A 17,258-nucleotide genomic window follows, 5' to 3' on the forward strand; every position below is an offset into this window, starting at 1 on the left:
AATGCATTATACTGCTGTAATAGTAAACTTTCAAAAATGGAAACAAATGATTCAACTCTGTATTGTATATGGATTTTTAAAAATCCTTCTATTCTTTATCATTCTCATTATTGTTATCGTCATCCAAGTCATCCTTGCTCCTATGAGAGAAGTAAGTGGTTAACATTTTCTTACTCTGCCTCAAGTCTTGAACATCACAAAACCACTTTGCAAAATCCACAAGAATTACAATACCACAGGAAACCTCAGGAAGGCCTTCCAAATGAGACACATGGAAAGAAAGGACATATTGTTCAGGAAATTAGAGTACAGCAAATATCAGAGAGACCATTTCCCATGACTAAAATGAATTAGCTGCAACAAACAAAAACACACAGATAACTCTCTATCAATATGTGGCTCTGTCATTAGGAGCAAGTTATTTCCTTGTAAAGAAGGTATGATGATGAGACGGGACATCTGGGATTATGCTTTGAAGGCAAGATATCACTATAGAGTCTGTGCTCATGGCCAGAGGTAGTCTTTCAGATATTTCTGAGTAATGCAAGAATTTACCACTTCTATAAAGATCTTGGACTATCACATTTCAGTGTGAAAATCTAACATTATAGCTAAGAGTTTAAGAACATCAACTAGGTAGCCAAACTGCCAGTGTGTGTCAAGCTTGATGCTGACACTAATTGGCTGTGAGACTTTGGCCAAGCTATTCTGTTTGATTCTTTGTGATTCAGTTTCCTCATCTGTACAGTGCAGATAATAATGTTATCTAGCAAGGAAGATGATAATGAAGGTTACACGTGCTATTTGTATGTTTGTTGCCAAGAACATTGCTTGATATATATTTTATGTCATACGATTTTATGTTTTACCTGATATGTACATTTGTTCATCTCAAATTTGTCTCAGCCTGCTTCTCATAAAAGGAGAGAAGAAAGCCAAAGCTCTATCATAGTTTATTTTATTTTGGAAGAAATTTACACTTTCACTTAAAATCCCTCATTTTATACTTTAGGAAATAGAAATCCAGAGATGTGACTATATATTGAGGAATTTATCTCCAGTAAGAAGATAAATGAAAATAATTTGACCTAGACAGTTCCGCTCTTGGTTCGGTGTTCTTTCAAATGAACTATATTATCTTAGCAAATGTCCACAATGTTCAACATTTTCCTCGAGAGTAAGTGGGGAGAAAAGACTGTTTTCCCTGAGGGAAAGCCAAAGAAGTTAATAAATCAGATGATTTACACAATAAGACATAGCAAAATGATTGAGAGTAGAATTGCAATCCATGACTCCTTTTCTGAAAGTTGTTTCCCTGCTTACAAAATGATGAGCTATGACTTTGGGGGATATTATACAAAAATTCATATCTTTATAAGTTCAAGATGAGTCATCTCTTGCTTTCAAATTTATGATCAACAAACACAAATTTGCACCACATTGTGATCAAAATCCTAATACTTTTCTCTGTTAAACTGGTCTAAATATAAAAGACAAAGGCATCTTGCATAAGTTTTTCATTATTCCTGGAACAGTTGTACTTCTAATTCTGCATATCAATATGTAACTGGGGCAAAACCATTATTTTGGAGGGAAAGGGAAAATCATCTTCATTACCTGCTATTACGTTATTACATCAAGCAGAGCCATTTCCATAGAAAAAACTATGTATCCACAAAAATGTATCAAATATTTCAGAGTATAAACAAAGAGAAGATTATGCATAAGTCTGTAAAACTTCAAAGGAAGAGTAGGATTGGGAGAAAAAAGAAAATATCTCACAAATTTGGCTCAAAATCCTTACTCTCTCTTGGTATCTGAAGCATCTCAGCCCTTATAGAAAATCCTGGTTTCTAGAAGATTAAAAAAAAAAAAAAGTTTAGGGTATTTTCATATCTTTTTAGTTTTTTTGTGAGTGAATCCTATTGATGGGTATAAGGAGTTCCAAAGAACTGTTGAAACGAATTTAGTGTCTGGAAAGTTTCAGGGCTTCAAAATTGAAAAAAAAAAAAACAAAAAACAAAAAACCTATCTTCCATAACTAGAGATTACTGGAGACTTTTTTCCACTGTAACCCACAAATCTCTGTAAGATGCTCCTCAAGTGTAGTGGTACATGTATCTCATCCCCTTCGGAATGTAAACTAAAATACATAGAGACAAACCAATATTATTTTCGTGTCTGATCCCCTCTCGCTGTCAATCTTGGGGAGGAGCAGAGAAATCATTACTAAGGACTTCAGAGTTTGCATGTCCTGTGCTTACCTATTACTGGAAAGAATAAAATATAATTAACCTGATATGGACAAGAAATGAAAGGAATAAAATATTTCTTTCAGACTGTCAGCAAGCAATGGAACAAATGAGATTTATGGCAGAATTGGATATGTGATTTATAGTTTTGCTTGTTCTTCATTTAAAAGAGGAAATTAAAACCACATTTGCATATGATTCAATCTTTGATCACTAGAGAATAGCTGCTGTGAATTAATTATTATAAACTCTATTACCCTTGTTCACCCCAGGTGCTGCATTCACAGTACCTTCTGACTGGTGTCTCAGGGGAAAACTTTTTTTTTTTCGGTTGAAATTTTGCAGGAAAATTATCTGGCATTTGGCGTTTCACTGAGTAGTCATTTATTATTTAAGGAACTAATTGAATAATCTCATGGAAAAAACATGGTTCAAAGAAAGAGCCATATTAAATTCTTAGCAGCTTACACGGAGATTGTGGGTGTTTCTTTTCTTTTCATCATCTAGGAGCCTAAAATCACATGCCTACATTTATGCATAAATATTCTCAGATCTTCAACTCTGATAGTTCACATTTAATTTTGGTAGTAAATGTGGAAAAAATTTATTTCGTAAAGAAGATATTTTGTTCACTTAGTCTCTATTTAAGGTAATAAAAAATAATGTTTTGATGTAAACATTTCAAGACAGCAAAATATAACAACGAATCACAGAGGGAGGGGCTCCAAGACACGGTAAATAATAATCTATTTAAAGATGATAAAATAGATATTTTAATACAAATTCAATAAAATAATATCATAATTGGGCAATTAATCATAAGAAACCAACACTCTTTGTAAAGAACATTTAGAAAACTACTGACAACATAAAATATAAATGTTAAAAGAAGAAAAATATTCTGCACAGTTAAGAATGTAATGGAATATCTTACCTAAGGAATGTCAAAATCTAAGGTGTTTTACATATTTGAACCTGTATGCTGAAGGTTGGTGACTGTGAAGCCATCAAATATGATCAGAGACCTCAATAATATGGCAACACAGGACAGATTACTTTAACATAATGGGCTGACTCCTCTTTATGTTTTCGCACTTGGAACATTTGCAGTTTCCTTTTCCTTTGACTCTCTCTGTAGATGGCTATGTTTTTGGGTAGAAGAAGAGAAACCAATCTGTGAAGCACTTGAATAATGTGAAGATTTAGAATTCTTCCAATTGCACGGAAATATAGAGTAGAATATAATGGATAAAAATATAACTCAAAGTAGCTGAAACGAAAACAGAAAATGTAACATGTCAAGTTATTTCAGACACAAATGGATCGAAGAATTTAAATGACTGGAATTCTCTTTATCTCTCACTTCTCTCTGTGTATCATTCGCTCCCCACACATCCATTTCTCCATCTCTGAGCTCTGCTCTCTGTGACAGTGTCATTCTCCTGCAGGTTTTCTCCACCTCTTGGCAAAGGCAGAGCCCTACAGCTCTAGTCTTCATAGCTCTTCCCATTGTTGATTCCTAGGAAAATATGCATCCCTTTCCTGGGGGGTTCAGTCAAACGGTAAGAATTGTTAACCTTTACCTGCTTGACTTTATTCCCACCTCTAGATGAATTTCTGTTCCTGGGAATGAAATAAAATGACTGACTGAGCTGAGCTCTGTGCCCATCCCCACTCAAACCCCAGAGACTGCAAAGATAGTACAAGTGGTCCCTGAAGAAAAATCATGATGCCATCTCCAAATAACATGGAAGCAATGTTGGGCAGGAAATAAACAACAGATGTCCACTACAAACCAGATAAGAAATTGTCCTGAAGTATGTTACTTTTATATCTATTGCCAGTTGAGCTGCACAAGAAATATACAAGCCTTGCCAGGAAAGAAGATAAAATCATTAATTTTTAAACTATTAGTCAATTAATGCCTTTTAAAATTCAGTTAGGTATTACTGCTAGTTTGTTGTGTATATGTATGTGGATTTTGTTTACATATTTTGTGGAAGTTGTGAATATAGGGTTTTTTTTGTAAAATAGTCATATTTAAAGAAGTTAATTTTTAATGCCATCCTATCATATTTTAAAATATATTAAAGAATGTAAAATGAAAAATAATTATGCATAGCTCTACCACTCAAAATATTTTGATAGCGGTTTCCCCCTGCTCGCTCTTATTTCAAATTTGTGGTTATTTGGGGTTTTTTTTAAGACTTAAATTTTTATTGGGTACTATATATTATTTTATAGCCTAGTTTCTTCATTTAACATTACAGTATGAGCATTCCCATTGTCATTGTAAACTCTTCATAAAAAGAATTTTAATAGATAATTAAAATCCCACCCACAACATATCCTTACTTCTATATTTGAAAATTTACATTGCTTTAAAAGTTTTATGGTTATAAATAGTGCTGCCATTAATATCCTCTTGCCAAACTTTGTTTTATGAATTTCAGATTATTTTCTTAAGAAAATTTCCCAGAAATGGGATTACTGGATAAAGGTTTACAAAAATGTGTTGGATGAAGATTGTCTTTGCTTTTTATGTAGTTTTTCTATGATTTGATGATTCTCTTAAAGTGTATCTTAAATATTAATTTTAAAAAATATTGGAACATTGAACTTAGTATTTATTTAACAAATACTTTTGACACACATATTAGGTGTCAAAAAGCATGGGGGAGGGATATTTAATCCAGATTTAGGGAGAAAAAAAAGACTTCTAAAAAGAAATGACATGTAAACTGAAGAATGAATAGGAGTCAGGAGTAGAATTAAGTATAAAAAGAGAATGTATAAGGGAAAAAAACATCTCACTCAGAGGAAATAAAATGACAAAACACATGGTATACTTGGGAAATGACATGTATTTTAATATAGCTAAAGACAGGGGACTAGAGGGATAACAGAGGTCCGATTTCAAAAATCTCACCTGCAGGAACTGAGAGGGATTTAGACGGGATTCAACAATGCGAGATTCCTACTTGGTTCCTGCTCTCTGTTGTCTCACATTATGTAATTTCTCAGATTGTTGCCCGTAGTTTGGTAAACTTCTCTGCCTGATGCAAAATCTGAAAGATGATATTATCTCAGAGTACAAAGGATGTGTTGGAAAGAAAGGGGAAGAGTGTAGAGGCTTTGATCAATGTAGTTCAGTGTCTGATTTAGGAATATGAATGGGGAAACGTCCTTGATCTAGGCCTTATTTCTTCCCCCATCACAGAATGATCTCCACAAATTTCCTTAAGTAAAGAGTTGTTAAAGACTGGCTCATTTTCAGCCAACATAGCTTAAGGAGCATGTGCATATTTCCCAGAAAGTACACAAGAGTTGGGTAAAGACTTTGTTGTTGTACCCTTTGCCCATTTCAAATTTGAGATTGCAAAGAGACTAATTCCACCCATTGAAAAAATATGTTATTAACCAATAATTTCTACCTGGAGAAGTTGAGTTCTATGAGCCCTGTTTATATTTCAGTTTCAACTTCCCATGGGGTTGGGTCATTCTGGCCTCATCTACCTTGGGATGTACAGCTCTCATGCTTCCCCTCGAAGACTGTGACACTTGACACAGGCAGATAGATGTCAATGAATGTAACCTGCACATCTGTGGTTGCTGACTCACCTGTCAGAAAGCCCAGACTTTTTTTAAGAAACCCTTAGTCAGGAAGTCATAAAAGCAAAATAGTGGTCCAGGGGATGAGGAATGGATGTCTTTTTTCTGAAGGTTGGGGTCCTTTTTCTATCTTTGTCCACAACTCATCAGAGAACTTAATGGAACCACTTTCCTGTCTTCCCTGTCTGTGAAATAAGGATAATTATTGCTGCTCTTTCCTTTGCCCTTTGATAACTTTACAGGGGTGTTCAGAGAGGTTATGAAGATTAATAAGCCAAATGCTTATAGAGTGCTTCAAGATCCCCATAAGGGAGAGAGCAGCAAATTAAAATCCATTGCTCTGAGAGCAGCAGGGGACAGATACCAGAGGCCAGTACCCAGAGCCTTGGCAATCCTCAGCTCTCACTCTTTTGTGAGTGCTGTGTATGGGGTGGGAGCTTTCTCCCCATGCCCATTAGTATCAGCTCTGGCCCATGGAGCATGGGGCATCTGTATCATATTCCAACATCCCTTACTTCACAGAATCAGGTCTGCAGGTCTGGCAGTCTTTGATCAATATAAGAAGAAAAGAGAAGGCAGAATCAGTTCTACCCATCCCTTTTTTAGAAGGGAGACTTACTTTTTTATTACTGCCTTGAACTGTGCTGTATAACTACCATCTGCTGCAAATATGAATGAAATGAGAATTATTTTTAAATAAGAACCTGGGTGAACAAATATTGGTCAGTAAACTAGGAAGTGCCTGACACACTTACCCCTTACAGAACATCAAATGTTTTGAGAGTACTTGTCAGCTACCAGATGAGGGGTACATACCATTAGCCTTCTTGAGTGTTGATAGTTCATGCATAAAATGGGGAGAGAAATAGATCTTCACTTTCTATAAGGTAATAGTTAAGTTAAAATAAGAAAAGTGATATGAAAATTTTTTGTAAACTATAAAATGATCTAAAAGTAAATTGATTTTTTTTCTGATGATGATCATTCACGTGCATTAGCATTGGGAAAGCCAGAAAAAATAGTGCTTGTATTTCAATAATGGCTTCTAAAATTTTTGTCAAATGCATGATTAGCTGGTATCCAGCAGGCCAGGAACCTGCCTGTTTATCAGCCTTGCTCTGGGAGTGAAGAAAGCCTGGGCACAAGATGTAGCAGAGACATTGTCCACCAAACCCAATGCTCCCTTCCCCCCAGGGTATAGATGTAGGACATATCTCCCAACTTCCTTTGTGTCATCTTCCTGAGCAGAATGGATGCCATTCACAAGCCTGACCCTTAAAATCTTCATGATTCTTCGTGCTCTCTTTCACCATCCACAGGCTGAATAGACAGAATAAGATTTAAAGGGTACAGAGGCAAAGGATAAAAGAGCTTAGATTTCTAAAAGACTGCATGAAACTGAGCCCTTAAAGACCTATGTTACACTGTGTTGTGACAGATAAACTATTGTTGTGAAAAAAAATCCCTTGATATTTACAGGAATTTGTCATAACAATTGACTTTGCCCACCTAACACACATGGGTGTACCAATGGTGGGGCAGTGATTGCCTCCTAGTGTGCAGGAAAAGGGCAATGATGCATTATCAACACAAAATTTAAAAACAATAATAATAGAAAACAGTTTGCTTTTTATTATCACCATACACTGACAAATCTAAATAATATTAACAATGAAATGTTCCTTCTCATGTGGTGGAAGGGGACTGTGCATGCACGAGGGAGTGGACTCTAGGAGGCAAAGACACTGTTCTGCTCACATTGTGTCCCTGTTTGGTGCATGACTGTTATCAGGGGAAAAAACAAAACACAACATTAGACTTGAGGATAAAATGCATGGCTTTAAGTTTCCACTCTGCCACTTCAGAAATGAGGCTCCCTGATCCTTCTGTCTGGGAAATGGATTTCATACTTAATTCACTGAGTCTCCTGAGGACCAAATGAGGCAACACATTAAAAAAAATTAGTGGGCTTCCCTGGTGGCTCAGTGGTTGAGAGTCCACCTGCCGATGCAAGGGACACGGGTTCGTGCCCCGGTCCGGGAAGATCCCACATGCCGCGGAGCGGCTAAGCCTGTAAACCTGCCCCTCGGCCTGCGTGTCCGGAGCCTGTGCTCCGCAACGGGAGAGGCCACAACAGTGAGATGCCCGCGTACTGCAAAAAAAAAAAAAAAAAAAAAAAATTAGTAAATTTTATAAATATCATAAGAATAAATGCTAGCATTATTATTACTTTATTTTAAAAATTGTGCTTATGTTTTTTTAAGTACAAAGTATTCTCTCAATTATACAGGTGGAGTTTTAATTTATTGAATAAACTACCTCATATATATACATATATATACATTTCATATACATGATATAGATAGATAGTAACAAGCAGACAAATAAGATTAAAATTCTTGTTATAGACAAAAATTGACTTCTTGAAGTACCATATTGTTTTGGGGGAGGAGCCTTTTACATTTCTTAAATTGTCCAGAAGAAAAGAAGATTAAAAGAAAATAGTTCTGGGCTTCCCTGGTGGCGCAGTGGTTGAGAGTCCGCCTGCCGATGCAGGGGACACGGGTTCGTGCTCCAGTCTGGGAGGATCCTACATGCCGCAGAGTGGCTGGGCCTGTGAGCCATGGCCACTGAGCCTGCGCGTCCGGAACCTGTGCTCCACAAGGGGAGGGCCACAACAGTGAGAGGCCCGCATACCACAAAAAAAAAAAAAAAAAAAAAATAGTTCTAATACTTTTCTTACCTTTTTGTTACCTTTCTTCCCTCCATCCATTCTGTAGAGAATATTCTTTAAACTCGTGTTACAATAGATCCTGGTGTCCAGATGAATAAGGATGATCTCTACTGTCACAGGGCCTGGAGTCTACAGAGACACTCATTTATACAAAGAAGCATTTGTAATAAGTATGAACAGGTGCTGTGGCAGATATGTGAATTTTATAAAGCAGTATGTATTTTTTACTTCAACTTGAAAACTCCAATTTGATTGCTAAGTTTTGATTTTGCCAATACAGACGTTGAGAAAATCCAATTACTATTGCATTTTCATAAAGTATGAAACAATTTAACATCAGATATGTAAAAAGAGTATGCTCTCAGAATAAAGTCAGATTCCTGAGTTGACATATGGGGCTTTATTTTAAAAAATTAAAGTTTTCCTTATTTTTTCTGTTTTTACCGTAGATTGTTGAACACTTCATTGCAGGGTACAGGCCCTGGCCTTCAGGCTTTCATGGTGAAAAGCAGGTCTTGGGGAGCACAGTTTGCCTCTAGGAGGATCTGGTCAGAGGATTCTATGTGATTTGATGTTGGGAGTTGTGGCCCTGGAGAAGAGGAGTGAATTCCAGGAGAGTCAGGGTGGAGCATGGAGATGGTCAGGAAACTCTACTCACTGGCATTGTCCAAAGGCTGATCCACAAAAGCTGAAAAGGCATTTACAGTTAGGCAGAGGATGGGAGGGCTGTAGGCAGACTTTCAGGCAGAGGAAGCAACTCAGGCAAAGGCAGGGAGACATACAACACTGAAGCTGCTCATTGTGATGGAAGCATGGTGGTTGAGGGACTGAAGACTTAGGGTCCCAGTAGAGGAAACTGATGGGAACATGGCACTTGTCATCTCTCTTTCTGTATTATTTATTTTCAAGATATTGCTTTCAATTAAATTGGAGTTGATTGGTATGACATGTGAGATAGAGGAATCACCTTATGATAGTAACACTTTTAGATCAATTACAATTTCAATACCAATTTCGATGTCAAACAATAAATAACAACATTCTCAATATTAATTGTGATGGGATGGCTTTTCCATTACATGTTACAGGGAAGAAACAGAAAAACAATCCCATAAATAAACATGGGGCTATGAAACCACTTACATAATGCAATTCATTTATGGAAAGGAGAAATATACACTCTTCTTTTAAAATTGAAGTATAGTTGATTTACAATGTTGTTTTAGTTCCAGGTGTGCAGCAAAGTGATTCAGATATACATATACACACATATATATATTCTTTTGCAGAGTCTTTCTCTTGTAGGTTATTACAAAATGTTGACTATAGTTCCCTATACAGTAGGTCCTTGTTGTTATCTATTTTATATACAGTCGTGTGTATATGTTAATCTCAAACTCCTAATATCCCTCCTCTCCCTTTCCCCTTTGGTAACCATACGTTTGTTTTCTATGTCTGTGGGTCTATTTCCATTTTGTATGTAAGTTCATTTGTATCATTGTTTTTAGATTCCACATATATGTGATATCATATTATACTTGTCTGACTTACTTCACTTGGTATGATCATCTCTAGGTCCATCCATGTTGCTGCAAATGACATTTTTTTCATTCTTTTTTATGGTTGAGTAACATTCCATTGTATATATACCACATCTTCTTTATCCATTCATCTGAGGAGACGGATACAGTTTTAATTTTAAGGTAAAGCATTAAAAATCATTATCAAGATAGTAATCTTCATCTGAAAAGACCTGTTTCTGTTGTTATTTTAAGATATCTGGTTTAACAAGAAAGAAAGGACAAGTTGTAACCCATAGTCTGAACAATTTTTTAGCCAGTTTTAATCCTCCATCCTAGTGAACTGAAGTTCCTACTGCATCTTCCTCAGTAGCAGAAATCCTCAGAGGTTAGTGTCTGTGCAGGAGGCCAAAGATTTTGGAACCATAAAAAGAAGGCAAGGTGAAGAATCCCAGTTGAAAGACCTAAAAGAAGTAGAGATCAAGGGAAATGGATAATTTAAAAGGAGGTTGGAAGTCAGGGCTTGTTAAAGGAGTATCTTTATGGGGTTATACAGAGCCATGACCAAAAAATTCTGCTTTTGTGGGGTATGTATAGGAGTGAGTGTGTTGGACTTGAGGTAGCACATCAGACTTCTTTAACTTCCTCATAATCCTTTCTTTGGGAAATGACACTCTTGAGATGGAAGGGAAAAGCTACCTGAAAGTTCTTTGGGTTTTCATATATGTTTGTCATTAGGAGAAAAGAAAAAGGAAACCTGCCTACCCAGGTATGATCACCACTAAAAATGTGATGTTTAAAATAGTTCAGTACTTAAAATGAGGAGGCCACACTCCTTAGGTTTTAGTCACAAGTTGAAAACTTATATCCACACAAAAACCTGCACACAGATGTTTATAGCAGCTTTATTCATAATTGCTAAAACTTGGAAGCAACCAAGATGTCCTTCAGTAGGTGAATTGATGAGTGAACTGTGGTACATCCAGATAATGGAATATTATTCAGTGATAAAAAGAAATGAGTTATCAAACCATGAGAAGACATAAAGGAACTTTAAATGACTATTACTAAATGATTGAAGCCAATCTGAAAACACTGCATACTGTATGATTCCAATTATATGGCATTGTGAAAATGGCAAAACTATGAAGACAGTTAAAAGATCAGTGGTGAACAGAAGTTAGGGGAGAGCATAGGAGAAATGAATTGGCAGATCACAAAGGCTTTTTAGAACAGTAAAACTCTTCCGTATGTCACCATGATGGTGGATATATGCCACTATGTATTTGTTCAAACCCACAGAATGCATAATACCAAGAATGAACCCTAAGGTAAACTATGGACTTTGGGTGATAATGATGTGTCAGTGTAGGTTCTTCAATTGTAACAAATGTACCACTGTGGTGAGGATGCCAATAGTGGGGAAGACTGCATATATGAAGGTAGGACTGTACGTGAAATCTCTGTACCTTCCACCCAGTTTTGCTATGAACTTAATCTGCTCTACATAATAAATTCTATTAGAAAATAAGGAGGCTGAGAGTGAGTGATGGTAACCTAATCAGTAAACCTGGCTCCCCTACCTGATTTGATTATTAGTCTAAACTACACCTGCAAATACTGATGTGATTTTCCAGTGATATTTGGTGAATATGTAGATGTAACACATTTGTCCTTATTTATTTATTCCATGGACCTCTTTTGACTGGAGAAGAAATAAATTCTCCAACACTTCTCTTGTGGATCTCTAGATCAATAAGCACCTTTATATTGCATGCTATGTGCCTTGCTTTATAAGTACCATGGCACATATAAAAGAAAGTAGGTTCCTATCTTTAAGAAGTTACTATATATTGACTATTATAAGTCCTGACATTGGACTTATGAGAGGTTGGAGAACTGAAGAGGGAATTTAATGAGTAAATCAGCAAGCACAAAAGATGAGAAGAATAACTATTTCTAGATGATGTTGGCTAAATACAGAGGAAGAATTTACTAGTTAAAAAAACACTTACTTCTATAACAGATAAACCATCAAAGTCTCAGTGACTTAAAAAAAAAAAGTCTATTTTTTCTCTTGTCACAGTGTAAGGTGATTACTTCTAGCTAGGTAGCCACCAATATAATTATTCTAGGACCAGAGCTTCTTCCATTTGTGACTTTGCCTCCCACTTGAATGACACTCAGTGGATTCTCCATTCAGTTGGTGGCTGGGGTAAGAGAGGATCAGGCATAAGATTATGGGAGGGTTGATTAGGACAATTCAAGCAGTGGGAGTGCATTAGTCCTATTCACAGTCCCCTGGCTAGAACTTAGTCTGTGGCCACAATTTCCTGCAACAGAGACTTCGAGAAACAAACTAACTGTGCTTCCAGGACACAAAGAGAAATGAGTTTGACATACAACCCGTTTCTCTCTCCAAGAAAATAACGAAAGTGAACTAGGCCTCAGCAGGTCAAAGCAGATCTCAGACTGTGAGCAATGACTCAGGGGCTGGAGATTGGCTTGGAAAAGAGGGTCTGGGGTGGTTTCATGAGAAACAACACCCCAGAAGGACTGGGTCGTAACTTCTTGACCACCTATGAACAAATTGTTGAAATAGAGAATATGATGAAACTCTGTAACAGGTAGAGAACAATAAAGCTGTTGTGACTCAGAGGCGTGTTCTTTTTCCATACACTGGAAAGCTAAAGGAGGGAACATTACATTTTAAAAGGACCAAAGGAGACAAATACTCATCTTAGGACAAAAAGAGACAACAATTAAGGAATTAGAGAAAATGAGCTGGGCATCTATATTTTGGGATTGAGTTACAGGGAATTTGAACTGAATTTGAACTTTCTTGTGAAATCTATCTCTCAACTGACCTACATATATTTGCACATATTGATTAAATGTGTATTCTGATAAACTCAGCAGATATTATGCTATTCTCTATAAGTTGTACCATTAGCTACCTAGAACAAAAACCTCCTCCTTAGCCTCAGTCATCCACCATTATTTACATTGGGTATAAATTATTAATTCAGAGGCAGCTGACCTCTGGCTGTCTTTGGAATGACTTTGTGATCTGATTCCTACTTATTTTGCTTCATCAGGTTTTACAACTAAGATCTCTGAACCAGATCTATTTAAGTTTGGTTTGGTTTGCTTTTGATATTCTTCAGAATTCATTGACCTGCTAGCTTCAAAGGTATCAATACTTTTGTTTGTTTTGTTTAATGAGTTATCACCACATAATAACAATTAGCACTGCTACACAGATTGTGGTGTCTGTGTTAGAAACCAATTTATGTTCTGCGCTATACTTAGGGTTTCTAAATTTGATGCCCACTCCAGCTGTGGGTAGGAACCGTGCAATTTCCCTTTCGTGGAAATTACCTACCACTACATTTTAAAAATGAGATAATAATAAAAAGACTATTAGATTAAATTTTAGGTGATTCCTAGAGGACACAAATGGGCCAAGAATAACAATTTCATGCAATTAATTTCCTGTGCTAGAAGACCCAAACTGAAATAGCTCCCAACACAGAATTTCTATCCTGTTTGGTCCTATTGTCACTTATCTCACCTCTTCTGGAAAACTCGTTCTTCCCTCCCTATTTTGAAAATTATCCCACAGGAGCTGCCATTCTCTTATGCGTTCTTACCAACCTGGCCTAAGTAATGGGTCTAGGAAAGTATATTTACACGACTCATGATGGGCCAATCAGGGACATACCTAATTTGCAAGTTTTCAAGGTGGAAATGGTGGATGGCAAGTCATTTTCTCTTACATGACAAAACTGAGGGTGCATGAGACCAGGAGGTATCCATGGACAGGAATAAGTATTCCCGTGGGAAAAGCCAGTCTTAGAGGAAAAATTCTGAGTGGACAGAAGGAGAAAGTACCACTTCTACTCGTGAATGAGACTCCTGCCTTCCTGAGCTTTGGTTAATTGAGCTAATAATTTCATCTTCCCTTTTCTTCTTTTAAGCCTTTCATTTGTGATTAATTGATTGTGTGTATGAGTGTGTGTGTTTAGGCCAGTTTAGACTGAATTGTCATTTTGATCAAAATGACAGCAACAATAAAAGAGCCCTGATTAAGACATCTGGGAAATTTATTTATGAGTGTGCATAGAAGAATGGTTTTGTTTCAGTTAATTCAAAAGTGGATTTTATTGTAAAGCATTGCAGATCTCAAAGACTGTTCATGCATAGGAAATATAGAGTACTCTTTGACAACTCTGAGAAGTTTCTAACTGTTCAAGTTTCAGTTTCTCACTCTTCATAATGGGGAAATGTGTTTGTAAGCTTGGTAGACATTCTCTAAAACAATAAATCTGAGTTATCTAATGATTTAAAATTTTGTTGATATATTCTTTATCATGAAGAAAAATATATTCATGGACAATATTTGAATTGAGAAAAATAAAATCCATTTCAAGTTAGGCTTATAAGGCAGAAGAAAACATCGATTCAATTATAAAGAAGTAATTATCTTTTTTGCCACCCAATTTTTCTTAGTGGTATCTGAGCTCCAATATAAGACAGAAGGTGGGGGGCTTGAGTATGTTTCCAAAATGATTGGGCTCAATTCTACTAAATGATATACAAACCCTAAAATAATCTATTAAAAGTATGATCTAATTTATCTAGTAATCTGTAAAGGTTAATCAAATTTACTGTGAGACTGCTGGAGCCCTGAATTTCTGATTTGAAGGTCTTCTGTGACCCCAGCACAGAGAACAGAAGAGTGCCCTGAAATAGTTCTCATCCCCAAGGCCCCAGGATAAAACACAGACAGAAACATAAGTGCAAAATTGACTTGGCTTTTTAACATAAAACAGGCCTGCTTCTGTTGGGTCTTTCTAAACTGCCCTTTCTTCCTGCATCACCCCAGAGAACTAAACATCAAATACCAGTGAAAACAAAGGAAATACCTTGGGAGTGAACTCAAAAATCCTCAAATCCTCCTCACTGTGATTCAAATACAACAGAATTTTGAATATGTGAAAGTAATTCACTAATGTGTTGCATATACACCCTCATAAAAAGACAGTTAGGATGGGTGTATATTTAAGAGGCTCAAGTCTTTCATAGTAACTTTGAGTTGTATATAAATGCTAAGAAATCCATTTAAAATATATAGCAGTTCTGACTATTTGACATAGGGTAAAATACAACCCTTTTTCTTATCGTTCTGTTCATTTGATATTTCATTGTGAAGTTGTAGAAACTAAACAGGTGAGATATATGCACACATTTATGTATGTATGTATATACTAGTATGCATGAATATACATATATACATGTGTGCTTTTTTATATATGCAGCAGTGGGGACTTGCATAACTGTATTAAGTTATGATTTTTTGTCTTTTTAAAAAGTAGTTTCTGTTTGACTGAGGGAGTGAATCTACTTGAATCTCTGGGAATACATTTTATAATATTAATAAACCAAGACAACTTGAGGTCTCAAGCAATCTTCATGGAACTAGGCCAAATATTCTTCTATTTTTCCATTGTATGTCAGTAAGCCAGGATTTCAAGGAAATCAAATATAAAGAGAAAATGCCAGAAATATACATTTATTTTGTAGGAGGCCTCAAAATGTTAGGTTTTGATTTTACCCAATTTATTTATTTATTTTTAACAAATGGCTTTTTTTTTCTTGTCAGGACTTCATCAATAGTTTGAGCCTTCAGAAGCCCCTTGAAAGACTCCAACCATCTTTTCCTGTCTTGCCCTTCCTACACTCTCCTATGCATCTGGATTCCAATTTTGTATATTTCTCTGAACATAATTTAACCTTAATTATTTTGCATATTTTCTTCCCTTTGCTCATGGTATCCTTGCATATAAAATAAACATTTAATTTAATAAATTTTATTGAGCACCTACTATGTGGCAGCTATTATACAAGATACTGTGAGTTACACAGCTTGGACCAATCAGGCATGTACCTTTCTTGATGGAATCGTGTCCTCTTTCTGAGGAAGTTCTATGCACTCTTCAATAGTGATGTGAGGGGTGAGGGTGTAGGTAGTGGGAAAGTCTGCTCCAAAGGAAAGAGTATTTCATTACTGGCATTGTTTAGAATTGCTGGCTCAGGGCAACAGTGAAAAGGAGACTAACTTTCAGTAAATTTTATTATATTGTTAAATTGTCTACAGATGGTGCATCACCTTTTTACCTGCATCTAGAATAGATGGCTCTTTGGCATCTCCTGAAATAGTAGAAGAGGGATTTTGGTGAAGGACCTTAAAGCATGAGGGGACATAGTCATCTCTGAGCATGATAAAGGGCAGAAGACAGGCTGGAAGTGAATTAGTATTCATCATGAAAAACAGTATTATCTGATAGCATAATAGACTTTGCCTCCTGGAAACCAGGCTACTATGAGACTTTGAGAGCACCCACATTTTTTCCACTATCAGGATCCAAAACTCTAACCTTTATCTCCTAGAGAAAATTATGAACAACCTTGTGGAGGGTGAAGAAATGAGATTGAGTGTGAGAGGAGACCCATGGGGGGTGAGGGTGAAGGTGTCTCCAAACCTTGAACAAAGCTACTGCAAAGTAGGATGAAGCACAAGTGAAAGGATTTAGGGATGCAAATTAAAGAGTTGACAAAATTCTCTCCTGAAACTCTACCATCCTGTGGGCTTTAAATACTTAGGACCATGTTTTTTGGACTTGAAATAAAGTTCTGATTGTGTATGCAGTTTGTAAGGGTCTCACCAGTCATCACTAGGACTATGAAAACTGGAATCTGCCACAATATAGCTTAATTGTGGAATTATGTATATACACCCACCACAGTGAACTCACAAAAATGACTTTCAATCTTTTCTCTTCCTCTCTGCTGTAATAGAAATGAACCTATCAGCTCTTCTGCATGGTTTAGGAACAAAAGAAGAGAGTCATGTCTTCTGCAGTGTTTATGTTGATTGCTTCCAGAAACACTGGAAATATTTGTTGATATATCTATATCCCACTTCTAAGGAGCAATGGAACAGCCAGGTTGATACACCAAAGAAATTGTCATCTCAGGGAACATTTGGGAAAAAGTACCTCATTGCACAAGTGAGCTATTTGTTTCTTTTACAATTTACCACCCACTTTGCTAGTAAGGATGGAGCTGCTGGGTTGA

This window comes from Mesoplodon densirostris, chromosome 1, assembly GCF_025265405.1.
Source record: "Mesoplodon densirostris isolate mMesDen1 chromosome 1, mMesDen1 primary haplotype, whole genome shotgun sequence".
Classification (NCBI taxonomy): Eukaryota; Metazoa; Chordata; class Mammalia; order Artiodactyla; family Ziphiidae; genus Mesoplodon; species Mesoplodon densirostris.